The following is an 18,561-nucleotide window of genomic DNA, read 5'->3' on the forward strand; positions in this document are numbered from 1 at the left end:
TATAATACTTTCATGCTCATTGCTCCCTCTAACTCCTCTCCCATTCCTTCTTTCTAGGCCCCTTTCTACACCCATATCTTCTGTTTTTTGTTTTGACCCAGTGAGTTTAATTAGGGTTGCTTGAATGAACACAGGTAGGGGGGTATTTACTGGAGCATAGGCAACTTACCAGTGGTTACACCACTGACCAAAATAATTCCCTTATTCCAGCAACGATTAACTGCCTACAGCTCCTCAGGGAGGAGTGGGGTCTCATGAGACCCTCCTCCAATATGATGGCATGTTGCCAGGCCCCATCTGGTACAGGTAACCACAGCTACTGTGAGTTCATGAGTAAAATGATAGTGTTTCACAGCACTTCTCCCCATCCTCCAAGGCTTGTATTCTGTCCCCTCTTCCGTGATGCTCCCTGGGCTTTGGTGTGAGTGATATCTTGTCCCATTCAGGTCTGAACACAGTGGCCATTTACACTCAGCACTTTCACCAGGTATTTGTATTTTTAAACTGTGCCTTTTTGAGACTGACCTCCACAAGATTATAGTAAAAACTTCCCGGTTAGTAGGAGTCAACATAGGTCACTGCTGATTGGTACATGTTGGATGAATACCACCTCTACTCTCTCCCACACAGCAGTTGATTGGTCCAGGGATAGGCAACCCATCAGAGAATTTCTATATGCTTTGAGAGCCTGTTCGCAGTCTGAACCCCCAAACTATTCATAGCCTGTTGTCCCAACAGCTATGCCTCTATCTTACAAGAGATAAAGCCTGGGTGCTGATAACCTCACAAGTTAAGGGCAGAGTACTTACAAGATTGCCCCCACTCAGATATCAGTCCCAAGTCCCAGGGAGCATACACATGGCTAAAGACTAACTACAAATTCAGGTGGTCCCATGACCCTTTCAGGTTCAACAATGGATCAAGTAAACTCTTAAAACTCCCTGAAAGTACTACACTCATAATTAGAGTTTAATTATAAAGGATACAACTGAGGAATAGCTAAATAGTAGGCACACAAGGAAAGAACTTAGAAGGATGGCAGGAACCCAAAGCATTTGTACCCTCTTTCTATGGAACCCAGGCATGTCTCAGCATATCCATTCATTCACTAACTAGTAAACTCTTCAAGTCCAGGGTTTTTATTGGGGCTTCATTGTATAGACATAACTGGCTAAATCATTGGCTACGTGATTTAACTCCATATCCATCCCCACTTCTCTTACTCGAGACTGGGCTGATGGTACAAAGTTCCAGCTCTCTAATTATGTGGTTGCTCTTTCTGGTGACCATGCCCCACTCTAAAGTTACTTGGGAGCCCACCATGAATCACTTCTGTAGCATAACACAGATATTTTCATCGCTCAGGAAATCCCAAGGTTTTTGAAGCTGTACGGCAGGAACTCGGACGAAAACTACACATATCCTTTATTGTATCACACACATACATATGGTTGAATCACAAATTTATATCTCGGCTCATATCTCTCCTGAAATTGAGACTCTCATATCTAACTGCCACTTGGATATCATTTTCAGGAGGTAGCACCAATCTGTTAACATCCAGAAATAAATCCCTATCTCTACCCCACAATGCCATCCAACAGAAATACACTTTCTATATTTCTTAGCAAATGTCATCATATTACCATGCCAGCTAAACCTAAAACCTAGCTTTACCCTTGCTCACGTACTATTTCTTCCTCTTTGAATGTTAGTTCCCCTGCCATCTCTTTATTTCCTGCTACTTATGGGTTAACTAAGTCCTAATGTCCAGTAAACCTTTGCTGATCTCCCAGGACTGGTTAGGAACTTGCACTTTAATAATAATCATGGTGCATATCACACAGTATATTAACTTCCTGTTTCTCTCTCTTACCTACTAGCTTGGTGAGGAGATGAATTACACCCATCTTCTTGACTTATCCTTGTATCTGGCTCATAGAACTCATATTTCCATAGAGAGTGCATGGCTAAAATGCTATAAAATTCAAGATTTTCAGTACAAGACATCTCTCTTATACAACTTTTCTCTATTTTGCTGATTTATCAATTTTCCTATAGAAGAGGTTTGGGTGTGTCATCGTGTTTTAAGAGGTAAGTTTATTTTACTTATTTATTCTAGTTTTTGTGACACAGTCTTTCTGAAGCCCAAGCTGGCTTCAAATTCATGACCCTCTTGACTCAGTCTCCTAATGCTGTGATTGCAGAAATGTGTCACCACATGTGGACTAAGAAGTAAATCATTTATTGTACATACATCCACAATACCATATATGTGTTCATGAATATATTCATTGAGAGAGTTTTTATTGGCTATCCACTGATGTGACAAGTGGTGACATCACCTCTAGGGCTAGAATGAATGGAAACCTAGTCACAGTCAACTGGAGAATCATACACATAAACACAACTTCAATAAAATATAATGGGCCCTATAAAGAAGAATGCATACATACTGTGAGAAATCATGGCTGTGGTATATTGGATTATCATTTCCAACCTTTCATCCCTTTGTACAGAGAATCATACATCCATATAGCCTCTGCCACATATTTTATGGTACCAGCAACAACAATGATATATATATATATACATACATATATATATATATATATATATATGTGCTCCCTCACTTGGATTTGTCTATGTGACTTGCTTTGATGAATTAATAATTAAAGACAGAAATAAAATGACAAAGTGTCAGGTCTGAGCAGACACTGAAGAGCATAAGAGGTTTCTGTCAAACATATCCAAGTATGGCCCTCAGCCATAGATATATTTTCCAGGCAGTCATTCTTCATTGAACTTGAATCTTGACATACAAAGAAGACCAAGACGAAACAGAGTAGACCCTAATCTAGCCCGAAGAGTCAAGCCAATTCCTAGGCAACATACATTCCCAAGAACATCAATACTGTCATGGCTTGGATGTAAAATGTCTCCGAAAGTCTCAAATGTTGAAAGCTTGATACACAGTCGTATTCAGAGGTGACTGACTCATGAGGCCTCCACCTTTATCAATGTATTTGTTCACTGATTGATCTAAAATTTTTCTATTTATTACTTTATTTTCCATGTGTATGAGTGTTTTGCCTATATATATGTAAGACACACCTGTGTGTGCAATGCCTGCAGAGGTCAGAAGAAGGAATGGGATCTCATGGAACTGGAGTTACAGAGGGTTGTTAGCTGCCATGTAGGTGCTGGGAACTGAATCTGGGTCCTCTGAAAGGGCCCAGCAGTGCTCTTTACTGCTGAGTAATCTCTCCAGTGTCTCCATCCCCAATTGGTTGATTTACAGGTGAACAGATTTTGGGAGGTGGTGGAAACTGTTGGAAGAAGGAGATGGTAGGGGGAAGTTGGTCACTGGAGACTTGCCTTTGAAGGATATATTTTGTTCCTAGTCACCCCCTCTTTCCTGAGTCTCATGAGGTAAGCAGCTTTCTTCACCCTGCCTTTCCTGCCATGATGCCCTGCCTCACCACCAGCTCACAGCAATGGGACCAAGTGACCAGGGACTGAAATCATAAACCAAATAAAACTTTCCTGCTTAAAGTTGTTTTGCCACAGAAACAGAAAGCTAACACAAATGGATGCTTCCTCTTACTAACTATTGAGATTTGGAAGGAGAGTTGCTGCTCTTTGACATTTCCCCAACAGAATTCCGTGACTATTCTGAATGTCCCTGTAACTACTGTGGTTGGGTAAGAAACAAGAAAACGGATTCGTGGCTGCGGTTGTTTCTCAGGACATTGTTTCCCCGGTTCTCAGCTGGTTGAAAACAATTAAGTAAAGAATCAATATAGGGAGATCAATGGCTTATTCCACACACGGTGGGACTTAGCATCTAGACCTGGCAAAAAATAAATCCAGAATCTCCTAACAAGATCTGTCCTACAATAGAACACAGCTGAAAAACATGCCATATACTTACAAATATTTCTCCAGCAGCGTTTCCTACATGTAAGCTAGATGTGGTGGCATGAACCAATTAAGGCATGCAGTTTTAATTGTGTGAAATGTTAGGGTTTTAAACCATAGTGGAACAGGCACTACTAAGAAAAGTTGTCTTCAATAACAGAGAAGCACATCCTCCTTGGTTTCCTTTCATTAACCATTCTTATTTGCAAACTGTGCAATAATTTCTTTTCATTGGGTAAAAAGAATAAGCAGTAAGAGAGATCAAATTTTGTGACCAAATATATGATAAATTATTACAGGCTGAATTTTGTTGGTGCTGCTTTTCTTGGGAAAGTAGCTGTTCATTATAGAAAGACTGTGTCGTGGCATTTACTGTGACCTTTTTACTATTGGAAAAAATAAAGCACCTCAGGACCTAAATCATGATTAATTTACATGCTGTTTATGAACAGCTAAGCTTTTTCTACTTGGTTCTCTGAGAGGAATGAGGGTCAATGACACAGAAAATTTGGACTCACCACAAAATGAACACTTCCTGAACCTTAATTTGGTTGAGATCAAATAGACTGGCCTCTCTGACAATGAACTGTGGGCCAGTATCCAGCCATCATGTAGCGCTCCCAGATTCCTTCTCACATACCATGTGGGAGTGACAGCCACTGTGCTTGGAGTGGCCAGGGGAAAATGTTCTTCTAATAAATTTGCCAGGAAGATAAGGAGAATGTTCCAGCAGCTAACAATTTCCTCAAATAGCAGGTCACCTGATTCTCAAATCTCCTCATTTCCTGATGACAAAGGGCCCCAGTGTAGACAGCCTTGGGTTGATAGAGAATGTGGCTGCCAAGGAGTATTGATTCCTCAGAAGCTAGTAACGACAGTTCTGGTTTACAAGAAAGAATTTGTCATACACCATACTCAGCTGTTTACCTTGAAAGAGTCTGACATGTGATGTGTGTGTGGCAAGTTGACACTAGTAACGACAGTTCTGGTTTACAAGAAAGAATTTGTCATGCACCATACTCAGCTGTTTACCTTGAAAGAGTCTGACATGTGATGTGTGTGTGTGTGTGTGTGTGTGTGTGTGTGTGTATAAATGTGCATACCCATAAATGCATTTATATGTATGTGTGTTCAGGCACCTAGGCAGGTACATCTTGTTTGAAATGAATAGCAATTATGGCTTCCAAATTATACAAGGTAGCCATTGGAAATACATCTCCAGCTCATCCCCAGGAGAAACAGAACAATTTCCTACCTTTAAGCATTCTGTTTCATAGTCCTTTAACTTTTCCCCAAGTGTTTTAGAAGGCATCGAACTCAGAGATGAAGTTAGACAAGACTGCAAATTTGTTTTCTTCAGTACAGAGTTTGGAACTTGACCTCCATTCAAAATATACATGCATGCTCTTGAGTTCAGTCAGAAGAAACGCTTTTATTGTATAATTCTAAAGCACAGATCACTAAGACACATGAAAAATTAAGGAAAGATCACATAGTAAGACCCCCAAGTTATATAAAGGAAAACATAAAACAATTCATTTCACATGAGAACAAAATAATAGAGAATAAATGCCATCATTCAATAAATAAGAAAAACAGACCCTTGCCAGTACACACATGATGGGAAGGAAGTTCACAAAAGTATAGAAATGGAAAGAGGCAAGGGGATTCCTCAGATGCAGGTGTATGAATGTGGATGAGATACAAGTGTGAGTATTGCTGACACAGGTGTGTGAGTGTGGGTAAGATACAGGTGTGTTAGTGTGGGTCAGATACAGGTGTGTGAGTGTGGGTGCACTAGTGGTACGAATGTTATGGGAGCAGCCAACCATTTTATGATCGAATTTAAGGCCAGATACACAAGATGAAACACACACCTGGTCCCATGATATGGGGCCAAGAACCTAGTGGCTATCCAGGTGGTAGGCCCTGGGGGAGATCCTTCTACCCTTACTCTGATAAAATAAATACAGTATTAAATAGACTCTTAATGACTTATAATTATACCTATAGATTAGTGCATCTTTCAACCCTCATCAGAGAAGCTTCTTTTAGTAGTAGATGGTATACAGAGACCTGCAACTGGCCAACATGCAGAGAATAAGAGACTGGGGAATGCTCAGCCTTAAATGTGACACCTCTATCACACTCTCTCCTCCCAAGATTCAGGGATCATTGAGGAAATGGAGGCAGAGAGACTATAAGAGCCAGAAATATTGGGTAACTATAAAAAAACAGTGTTTTCTGGACACAACAGAGCAGGTGCACATATGAGCTAACAGCAATTGTGCAGCAAGTACAAGACCTGTGCACTCTCAAGAGAGACAAAATTCCAGCATGGAGGATGGAGGTGGACAAGCTGTCTCAACCCAGATGAGGAACTATTGGCAATTGATAACAGCTAGGAGAGGGAGATTCAGTCTTTGTGTTGTGCCTGGTTGGTCAACCATGCTCCAATAGATGGTCACACAGTCAGGAATATATGGATAGCACAAATTGAACTTGATGGGTTTAAAATAACAGAAGAGGACACAAATTTGGTGAATAGGGATGGGGTGGATCTTGAAGGAGTTGGGGAAGAAGGGTGAATGTTATAAAATACACTGTATGAAAGTTTCAAAGAACTAATAAAAATATTTTTTAATTTGTACCACTTAAGTCTTTGCAATTTCATAATGTAGCTCATCCATGGGTCTGAGTCTATCAACATGTTTTTCTCTTGACTATCTCATTTACCTGCTTCTTCAAATATCATAGTGTTTCTATTGAATTGCAAACTGTGTACAAGACCATAGAGTTGGAAGTAGATTATAATTCCCTCCAGAAAGTGCTCACCCTGTTGTCTCACATGTACCTGCTGTCAGGGGCTGAGCTCAGTAATCTTATTAGTCACTGAGCAGAATTAGGCTGTGTTGCCCATGGTGGTACTCCTGGTTCATCTCTGGTTTAAGAGTCTTGGGGTGGGATGAGTGCTTTTTAGAGGACTTGTGGCATGGACATCACAAGACTATGAGATCTCCCTTTGGTTTGTAGACCTTGTCCAGACTTTCTGATTATTCTACTTATGAAGTATAATTCTGTAAGGAAAAACTGGTGGGTTGAGAGGCTACCAGATTCCAAGCTATCATGCCAGCCTAAGCCTGGCTGATTTCTCCTGTTCCCATAAGGTTCTCCAGCCCCCTTGCTTCTCTTCTAGAGTCAACTCTTACAGAAATTGAGATGGTTTCCTCTCACCTGCACTCACTCAAGAAAGGCCTTCTATAACTGGGGTTACGCAGTTGGAAAGCCCTTCTTCTCCCTCTTGGGATGTCGACTGCCTGGGATTGTTGTCTGCTTGCATTGTCTTCAATGGCTTTAAACAGAAATGAGCTACTAATTAGTTTTGATATTTTCATTGTTAGGATGATGATCTTTCTGTAGCTTGTATCCTGATAGCAGAACTCTTGAGTCTGATTCTGTTAAATTCCTCCAGCAACTTTATTTAAAAGAAGGTGATTACTGATTCATCAAATTATAATGCTATGCCGATTTTTTTCTCATCTGTGGTGTCCAAAGCCAACTCACTCAAGAAACCTCCAAGGCTGGGCTTTCCTACCTTCTTAGAGTAGTAAGATAGAGAGTGAATGAAAGGCCTAATTTACAGATGGAAGGAAAGGGTAATTAATATTTATGAAATGAGAAGTTGTAGACTATCCCTAAGAACTCTGCTTGGTCCTTGATATACATCATTTATTCTTTAAAATGCAAGCATATCTATCATATTTATTGGGGAGAGAGACAGACAGAGAGAGAGAGAGAGAGAGAGGGAGAGAGAGAGAGAGAGAGAGAATACATGAGGAATGTAGGGTTGAGATCTCATCCAAGAAACAAGGAAAGTGAATAAAGGTTCCCCTGAGAAGGAGGAAGCAGAACAGCTAAGGTGTTGGACTTGAGATAAATTTACTTGTTTGTGCTTTAGAACCAGGAATGAGGCATCTGGACTCCATTTGTCAGCCACACACTTGGGTATTTGGTTCTGGTTCTCTCTTTAAAAATGGAACCCATAGGCACCTCTAGGGTGGGAATAACAAGTAGTGGACTATATCACAGATGTGGACTGCTTCACTACCCTGGATGACCTTCCACTGCATAGCTATTTCTATTCAGCGCTCTCTCTCTCTGTTCCCTTATCCTGGGAAAGATTTACTCGTCATGGAAATACTGATTCCACATGGCAGAGCCCTAAGGGAAGGGCAGCTTCCATACTATGAATGTGTCTTGGGCATAACTGATCAGTTGTGGGTAAGCCACATTGCACTCTGGGAGACTGTGCAGCTTGAATGATGCTCCCTTAAACCCACAGTGATGCCTGCTGAAAAGAAACTGCAGTTCCGCTCTTGTCACTTAGCCCTGTTCCATGCCACACGGTTTCACCTTGGGCCATGCACTTCCTCTTCCCCTTCTTTCACTGTTCCTCCTCCTTGACCTTTCCTTTCTTCTCCTACCTTCCCATTCTCTTTCCCTCCCTTCCCTCCTTTTCATTTTCTTGTGTCTTCTTTCTCTTTTATCCCTAAAATTGTTAAATGCTGTTGGTTTTGCTAATATTCTTTCACTCCTCACTTGGGGTGATCAGTGCTACATTGTCACTACCTTATGCTTTCACACAGTGCATCCACATCAACAGAGCACTTTGAGATGCTGCTGCTGCTGCTGCTGATGATGATGATGATGATAATGATGATGATGAGAGAGATAATGATGATGGTGATGATGATGGAGATGATGATGGTGATGATAATAATGATAATGATGATGATGGAGATGATGGTGATGATAATGATGATGGTGATGATGATGGAGGTGATAATGAAGGTGATGGTGATGATGATGGAGGTGATGATGATAGTGATGATGATGGAGGTGATGGTGGAGGTGATAACACTGGGATAGTTCTTACTTTGCTGGCTGCTGTTATCAGTGCTCCCCATGTATCATCTCATTCTATCCTAAGAAAGTCCCTGTGAAATAGGTATATTTTTATCCTAACTTATAGATGAGAAAGCTTAAGCAGTAAGAGGTTCAGTAACTCAAGGTCACTCATTCAATAAGTAGCAGAACCATGATTTTACACAGGTAGTCAAGCTCCAAGCACATTTGTAAATAATCCCTCACTTAAAGCCTTTCATTCTTAGTAGCCTCAGCCTATGAGATGGTATGCTGGTTAGTTTTTATTATCATCTTGAAATAACCTAGTCACTAGAGAACTGGGAATCACATGAAGAATTATCTAGATTGGGTTGGCCTGTTGGCATGTCTGTAGGGAATTGTTTTGAGTGTTAATTGTCCCAGCCACTGTGGGTGGCACTGTTCCTTAGGCAGGGAGTCCTGAACTGTATAAGAATGAAGGACTCTAACTTAGCAGAAACGGGCATCGAGGATGAGTTTTTTTCTCTCTGTTCTTGACTATAGATGTTCTGTGACTAGCTATTTGAGCTCCTGTCTTGACTGCCCCTGAATGATGGACTGTAACCTAGAATTCTAAGTCAAATAAGACTTCCTTTTTGGTCAGGAAGTCTTTTCACAGCAACAGAAAGGAAACTAGAACAGATTGTTATGGAAATGTGTTTTTCTTACGAGGTTGAAAAAGCTGAGACCAGAGCTCTCTGGAACACTCTGTTCTGCATCTAAATATCATAGTCATATCTTAGCTCATAGATCCCAAATTCCTACAAGCCCACCCTCCCCAAACACTTACATGTCTTGTTGCTCTACCCTTCCAAAATTCCTCTGCTAACAGGATTTTAGAAGAGAAGGCAGGTGGGAGCTTTGAGCAGCCTAATTCTAGAGTTCAGTTCTGCTGTAGCCTTTTTGAGGGAGTGTGTGTGTGTGTGTGTGTGTGTGAGAGAGAGAGAGAGAGAGAGAGAGAATCAAATGGTTAGGGAGATTCCTCCCTAACATCTTTATTCTGTAGGACTAGTATATCAATGGTCATTCTTTAAAAAAATATTGTATTTGCTATTATTTTTTATTTTATGTGTATGAGTATATTGCCTGCATGTAAGTGCACCTGTGTCATGCAATGCCCATGGAGGTCAGAAGAGGGAGTCGGATCCCCTAAAACTAGAGTTAGGGGCGGTTGTTAGTCACCATGTGGGTGCTGTGAATTAAACCCAGGTCCTTTGCAAGAGCAATTAGTGACTTTAACTGCTGAGCTGTCTCTCCAGCCTCAGTTGGGATTCTTTGGGCTGCAAGTAATAGAAAACCTAACTAAAAATGACTACACCCATAGATGTTGTTACTTTTTATTGAAAAAGAGCAGAAACCCCTTGGATTTTGCTAGCTCCAACTTAGAATGGTTAATAGCTGCTTGGTTTGAATATATGTGTTCCCCCAAATTTATATGCTAGAACCTAAGAACTAATGGAGTACTTGGGAAGTGGTTAAGTCATGAGGGCTTCACATTCATAAATGAAACTGTGTTTTATAAAAGGGCTCCTGGAACTGGTTAGGCTTCTTTGCCTCCTCTACTTTGGGTCAAGCAAGGATCCAGCAAGAAGTTGCCATCTTAGAGGTAGAGTGAGCCTTCTCTAGACATTAAATTTTAGATCTTCCTGTCCCTAGAACTGTGGAAAATAACTTTCTATTATTTATAAATTATTCAGTCTCAAGTATTTATCATAGGGCAGATAAACTAAGATTATGTCAACACTATCATCAAAGCCCAGAACTTTCCATCTGTCCTCCTAGGCATCTTGGTTTCTCACCCTCACCCTAGCGGCCTCATGAACACAACATAGCTGGCTCAGCTGCAGGGCCACACATTTTCTCCTAACCACACATAAAGACAAGGAAACAAAAGCAGCTACAGTATTGAGCAGTTATCTCGTGTGTGCCTGTTTTAGGAGAGAGGAGGAATAAAGTACTTCTCAACAAACTCATCCTCCTTTTTCCATTTCTTCTGTATTATTTTCTGTTTGCTTGCTTTTTGAGCTAGAGTCTTTCTATATAGGTCATATCGACTTTGAAGTCACAATTCTGGCTTAGCCTCCCAAATGTTTGGGGTTACAGGAATGTACCAGAACACTAGGCTTTTCCCCTTCCTTTTCATACATATGATCACAGAAAAGGCTAGAAAAACATCTGCTGGCAGAAAGATGCCCAGCTTGTCATGACCGAATTAGCAGAAGCAAACATTGTTCATCTCTAAGGGCTGTGTACTGAGAAACCCAAACAAAATCAGAGTTCTGTTAATGCCATAGTGTACGCATGGTAATTTACTTTCAAATACTTCAGTGAAGTGGTGGAACATGTATGCATGCAAGTTAACAGTAATCAACACTCTAGGAATGAGTGGTTAATTAGTATTTCAAGAGTCCTTAGCTGAATCAATACTTTGAGGTTAGTTAATTAGCATATGAAATGTTAGAAACCTTTTTTTAATTGGCAAAATTAGTTGTATTTAAGATCAGCCAAGAGTCGGGTAGCAGACACCACCCCTCGTGTACAAGATGGAAGAAACAAGCTTGCTCAGCCATCGGTAGCAGAGGCAAGAGTCCTGGAGCCCACTGGTCCTACATCTTCCCCTTTCACAGAGGATCCCACCAGCTGCCCAGTAACGACACCTCTCCTACTGTAAAGAAATCCATTTCTGAGGGAGCTACTTCTGCTAGGGGCTTGTTGGGGAACCAGAAGGCACAAGAAAGATGGGTGTCTTCCAAGACAGAAGTCCCATGTATATTTAGAAGGGCAGAGGAAGAATCTTCTGATGGGCGTGAAGGAATCCTCCCGTTACCTCCTTGGATCCCTCACTCCTCTGCCTGGGCTTTCTCCTACTTTGCTATCTTGCCTTCTGTGTCAAATATCGATTGCTGCCTAAGAAATCACCATAGAAGGCAGCATCACACAGTTTCTGTGGGTGTGAGTGCTCCTGGCTTTTGTTGCTGTTTTGTTTTGTTTGCCAAATTGTGTTCCTTGCGGCATATTGGACTGAGGGCCTTGGTCTTGCTGATTGGCAGGTACAATGTTCTTCGTTAAGACAAGTGTTACAACCTTTTGTCATGTAGTTTTGCAAAAGCTATATTGCCATATGCCATAGATTTGAAGCCACTTGCCACTTTCAAGAGGAGATTATGCAGGGCATGAATACCAAAAGGCTGGGATGATTGGGGACCATCTTAGAGTTGGGACCATCTGAGAGTTGGACAACTACAGCTTCTGACCTCTAATTCATGTTGGTCTGGTTTGGGGAACAGGGGCAGGTCTTGCCAAAACAGCATTAGAGTAAAATGTGGGGAAAATACATCATTTTAGTGTCGAAATGAAAAAAGAGTTACATAGCAAAACTCCAGTATGAAGCGTTTTAGCTCCTCTCTTACTTTATCCCAAACCCACAGTGTCAACGTCAAATGTACCAAGACTCAGAAGAGACCAGGCATGGGCTCCACTCAAGGCAAGTGCTGAAGAGAGCCTTTCCAACACACTGACTTGCATGAAGCTAGTGCTAAATGCCAAGCCTTGTGTTAACCATTTCATATGCACTGTGTGGAATTGTTCTGGCAACAGCTTCATGAGACGGTGCGCCCATTCGCTGAATTTTACAAACAACAACAACAAAAAAAATGGACACTTGGAAATTTGAAATAACTTGCCCAGGGTAAGTACTAGAGTCAGGATCTGAAATGAGGTTTGTCTGCCTCCAAGCCTGGGCCTTGTCACTAGATTAAAGGAAATATAGTCATCTAGGTAGTGGATGCAACATGTAAACAAAACCCTATCTGTAATCAGGAGAGCTAAGTTCAAGTGTTACTCAATCAGTCACAAGCTGTATAACTTAAGAGATCTTTAGCTAGCCTCCTTAAGCCTCATTTTTTCATCTGTAAAAAGGAAATTAGAAATAATGTTATTATGTACGTGCAAGCAAAATTAGTGTTGATTGATACTTGCACAAAATTAAAATGGATTACTATGATACATAATGACAACGCTTAAGCAAAGATTTCTTAGATATGCTCTGAAATGCACAATATATAACTTAATAAATGTGACTTTGTAAAAACTTAAGGCACGTGCATTTTTAAGGAAATGCCATTTAGAAAAGGAAAAGAAGGCTGGAGAGACAGCTCAGCTGTTAAGAGCACTTGTGGCTCTTCCTGAGGACCCCAGTTTGGTTCCCAGCATCTACGTCAAGTGGCTTATATCTACCCATAACTCTGACTCCAGAGGATGCAATGCCCTCTTCTGGCCTCTTGGACACCTGCATACATGTGCATATACCCACACACAGACAGACACTCCTATACATAAATAAAAATAAAATAAATCTGAAAAAAAAGAAAAGAAAAACAGAGTTGGGGAGAAAATATTAGCAAACTATACATCTGAAAAAGGAATTGCATCCTGACTATATATGACTCACTTACTTAGTAATGATGTAATCAACCCAATAAAAGTAGTAATATTGTAATCAACTCAATAAAAGATTGGAATGGATATGGAACTGGCAAGTAAGTATGAAAGATGCTTATCATCAGTCATTAGGGACATGCAAATTAAACATAATGAGGTGCCACTGCATTCCTTCTGTGCCATTTATTGCACCTTTGATCTTTATCCTGATCCTTTAAATAGAGCTCTCATTTTCCCATTTTACAGATAAGGATACTTACTTGGCCTTAAATGGATACTGAAGGTTAAACAGCCAAGATACAGGCATCAGGCTTCAAGCTGAGACAGCCTGATTTCAGTGCCCAGGGGATCATGACGATGCTATTAAACCATTCCAATGTTGGCTCCATGAGGGAAAGGATTTGTCTGTTCTATGCTCTGTTGGAGTTTCTAACACATAGTAGGTACTCAAATATTTGTCGAATGAAAGCCAGTCACTGCACAGTGGGCTCTGTCAGAACTTTTTCCTGTTAGCACTGAGCCTTTGTGCAAGGGTGAGTCATACAGTTTAGCATGACCATTTAGGACACCTTTTGTTCAATATCAGGAAACTTAACAGCTAGTCTTGGGTAGATCCTGTCTATCTTCTACTTTTCTCTTCCTCCTTTTTCCCATCTCATACCTCTTTTACTCTTCTCCAATGCGCTACTGGGGCTTTTCTTTGCCTTGTCCATTGAGAGAGAACACACGATAAGACTGACTCCAGAGGAAGCTGGCTTTCCAATACAGCATCTCCTGGACTCCAGACCACTCTCTACCACTGATCATCTGCTTTTCCCTACCATATAAGGGAGGCTACCAGTCCATTGGAAAGTTTTCTGTTCAAAGTCTATCATTCAATTATGCGTCTTCCAAAGAGAGAGCCCAGAACATCTAAGAACAGACCCTGTGGAGGAGGGAAGCACCATACACATGTGGCTGGCTGAAGCCTGCCTTCCTCAGGCTAAGTAGAGAGGAGGCAGACGAGCAAGTTTGCCTCCTCTGCTGCTGAGGAGGACAGAGCTGAGCTGCACTCGCTTTCCACTCTTGGATCAACACTGAGCCTGCCTCGTCTGCCAGGCCATATGGTTTGCAGAGAGGCAGAGTCAAACCGAGTATTGGCAGATGGAGAGAGCTATGCTGAAAATGACAGAGTCTAGCAACTGGAGAGGTAGCTTCTGGCAGACAAGAACCTGGGGAGAAGGGAAATGGAAGGGGCTAGGAGACAAGGCAAATGGAAATATCTTCCAGTAGAGAATGGGAGTGGTGACCTTTGTCTTGGAGTAAAGAGTACTTAGGAGACTCGAATTAGGGTATGCATGTGGTTCACCCAGGATTTCTTCAGCTTTTTAATTTTGTCACATTTGTGTGTTATTTACATTGTCTTTAGTTAATATTGCTTCTCTGTGCTGACATTTATAAAACATAAATTGACTTTAAAAGGAAGGCTTTATCATTACCACATGTGGGAAGTTTGTCATAGTTGAAAGGTCATCATACACAGAAGTAAAAAGAAAACAACATGGTAAAGTTAAATTCTAAGTAGGTGTTATTGCTTTCTAAAGACTGAACTCGAGCCTATATGTTCATTAAATAAAAACACAAGTAAGCAGAATTAGTGCTTTGAAGGCCTAATAGTATCAAAGTGTGACTGTGGCATTACCAAGTCACATTATAGTTATATGTGAATAAATAGCCCTGACTTTTAAATTTAGCTTTAAGAGTGGGCCTGAACTCAGAGGGCACTGGTTCCTTCAAATGTCTCCTGGAACTGTGCTCCTGAGTCAGGCCTCACTCATAATTTTATTCAAAAACATTTCTCCAGCTTCAATTGGGAAACTACAACCTTAGAGCCACCCTTCTCTTAGCAAACAATCTTGCCTTTTCATCCCTAGGCTTAAAACATCTCATACACACAGTGTCAAGCATCCTTCTCAATCTTCATCATTTTCAGTGATGCGCCCCCTTTCAGCACTTTGATTTGTTAATTCTCAAGTATGCACACATTTATTCACGATCTTCGAGTAGAGCGGCAAATTGAGGTTCCTAGGAATCAAGGTCAGGTGGCCAGTTCACAAGAGCACGTGGCTCAATGAATTTGTTTGCAATAGTTTTTTGGTTGCAAAGTTAATTAAAAGTCAATAGTTCAAGTTCTGTTCATTTTATAAGAGTCATTCCTACATGGAACTTTTTCTGTGATATGGTGAGGAGGCCTGAAAATGGAATAAAATTTCTTGCTGCATGATTCAGCATTGCTTAATGCAATGATACAGTAATGATGTAAGCTTTACAGGAACATTTTGAAAAACACTGGGGAAAAAGGCAGAACAAATATGTATCTAAAGATCAGGACGTGGGGCTTCTAGTTATCTGCCATCATCTCCCCATCAGCTTGGACACATTTCCTTTTGATGAATCTCAATTTTCTCATCTGTTGGAAGGCATGGAGTTCAACTTCCTAAGCAATAGCAAATTGTTTCCATCTTTTGCCATTACATATTAAGAAGGATTCTGAAGCTGTATCCAAGCCTGTTAGGAAGGAATGCCATGATAGATTAGTGATGTCTGCCACAGGTACACAGCTCTGAACAATGAGATGCATGATGGCTGCCTGCCACTGCTAGATGAGGAAATCTCTAGGGTACCCCAGATTCTGACAGAGCAGGATTGTATCATTTACACAGTCAGCCAACAGCATGTTTGGCTTGCTTATTAGTTCATAGACTTGCCAGCAAGTATGAAAGCAAGAAGACAAAAAGCCAAATTTCCTTCTTTAATATTGAACAGGACAATTTTTGTAAGTGATAGGCAAGTAATCTAGTTGAGACCAAGAGATACTTAGTGAGTACCTATGTTGTAGTATACCCTGAGTTGGATGACTAAAAAGACTTAGTCCTCTGTCTTAGTTATTTTCCTTGTTGCTGTAATAAAATACCCTGACTAAAGCAACTTAAGTAAGAAAAGGTTTATTTTTGTCTCAGAGTTCAAGGTTATGGTCCATCATGACAAGGAAGCCACAGAAGCAGAAGCTGGTCACATGGTATTCACAATCAGGAAGTAGAGAGTGATGAAGGCATGGTGCTGCTCAACTCCCTTTCTGCACTTACACAGCTCAGGATCCAGGTCAGGGAATGGTGCCATCCACAGTCAACAGGCTTTCTCACCTCAGTTAATGCAATCATGATAATCCCCCCGTAGACATGCCCAGAGGCCTATTTCCCAGGTGATTCTAGATTCTTCCAGGTTGATGATTAAGGTTAATGACCACATTCCATATCCTAGAAGAGCTCATTGTCATGAACCATGTGTGGAAGTGGGTATTAATAACAGATACATAACCAAGTTTCAACATGTATTATGTTACATGTTGGGATCATGGGAGAGCTCAGGGCATGCTCAATTATAGGTTCCCTGCAATCATATCCTGACCCTGGAAGTGAGTCAGCATTCTAGAAGCTCTCATAGCTCATGAAAATTAAATGTTGTAGGCTGAATTGTGTCCTGAGAAAGTTAAGTTTCAGTCCTGACTTGCACTACTTGTGAATAAAATCTTATTTGGAGTATGGGTCTGTGCAGATCACTATGTTGTGATAGTTAATGCTAGTTGTTAAATGAATGGATATGGAATCAATAAAACCTCAAGCCACTGGGCACTCCTGTGAAGGACTTTCTTGATCAGATTATTTGAAGCAGGAAGACTCACTCTAAATGTGAGCAGCAGCTTCTGGTGACAGCCAAGACAAAAGGACATGGGAGGAAGAAAGTTTGCTTTTTGCCTGTTCGGATTCACTCTCACTGGCAAGTCCGTCTACACTGAAGCTGTGGCATTCCTTCACTGGTATTTAGAATCAGCTTCTTCAGGCTTCCTATGCAGACTGAACCAGCAGCTCTCCAGAAATCCTCCAGGCCTTCAAGGCCAGATTGGGACAGGCTCGTGGAATGAGCAACTACAGGGTTCTCCACTCTCTAGTGTGAGGTAACCAATGTTGGATCACCCAGACCATAGCATAGAAGCCAAACTAATAAATTCCCTTTAATATATATTTATTATGTCAGTTCTGTTCCTTTAGAGAACCCTGACTAATACAGATTGTGGTACCAGCAGTAAGATTCTAGAGTAACAGAATAAATATGAATTTCTCTGTTTTGTGTAAGGCAATCTAATGACTCCCTTTCAACAGAGAAACCTGACTAATATGGTGTGTGTGTGTGTGTGTGTGTGTGTGTGTGTGTGTGTGTTAAATCATGACCTCACAACCAAATATACCTTAACTTCAGAATATGTTTAAGTTTTTACAGAGATGATTAAGCTAAATTGATTTAATTGGGATGGGCCACACTCTGATGTGATTAGCATCCTTATAAAGGAAGAAATTTGAACCAGAGAGAGACACATACATAAAGAGATAGAGTAAGAAGGTGGCCATCTGTAAGCCAATGAGAAACCTGGAACAGTTCTTTTCTCGCAGACCTTGGGAGGAACTAACCCTGCTAACAGCTCGAATAGGGACTTCTGGTTTCAGAATTATCCAAAACTAAATTTTGTTAAGTCACCCAACACATGGAGCTTTGTCCTAGCAGGCTTAGCAAACAAGTATGCAGATGTAATTAAGCCAAGGATAAGCTCATACTGGGTCAGGGCATGCAGTAACTCAGTGACTGGCATCCTTATCAGAAGAGGAAATTTGGACACATCAAGATCTAGGCACAGGAAAGCATGCCAAGTACAATGAAGTGAAAGGCTGGAGTGATACCTCTGTAAGCAATGGATGCTAAGATTTGCCAGCAAACACCAAAAGTCCCAAGAAAGGTATGAAACTAATCTTCCCATTGAGTTTTCTAAAAGAAGCAAGCTTTGCCAATACCTTAACTTCATCCTTGTAGCCTCCAGAACTCTGAGAGACTACAACTTGTTTCAAGGAGCCTACTTTATGGCTCATTGCTATAGCAGTCCTAGGAAAACAATATAACCCCATTATCTTCTCTCCTTTCATTCCAATCCCACCCTGAATAGCAACTTGCTCCTCCACCTTTGAGAAATCTGCTCAAAACATAGATGATATCATCTACCAATGGATGAAAAGGAGATTATAATTTTGTAATATGTGCCCGTGGTTCTCCCCTTGTATTTTCTGTAACTACTACCTTCCATCCATACCACACTAATGTTGGTTCTCATTGTTTCAAAGAATGTATAAGTCATGTTGTGGCTTTGAATTCATGGGGGGGGAGGGGGGA

The sequence above is a fragment of the Nannospalax galili genome, unplaced genomic scaffold (genome assembly GCF_000622305.1).
Source record: "Nannospalax galili isolate Female #2095 unplaced genomic scaffold, S.galili_v1.0 scaffold667, whole genome shotgun sequence".
Lineage (NCBI taxonomy): Eukaryota > Metazoa > Chordata > Mammalia > Rodentia > Spalacidae > Nannospalax > Nannospalax galili.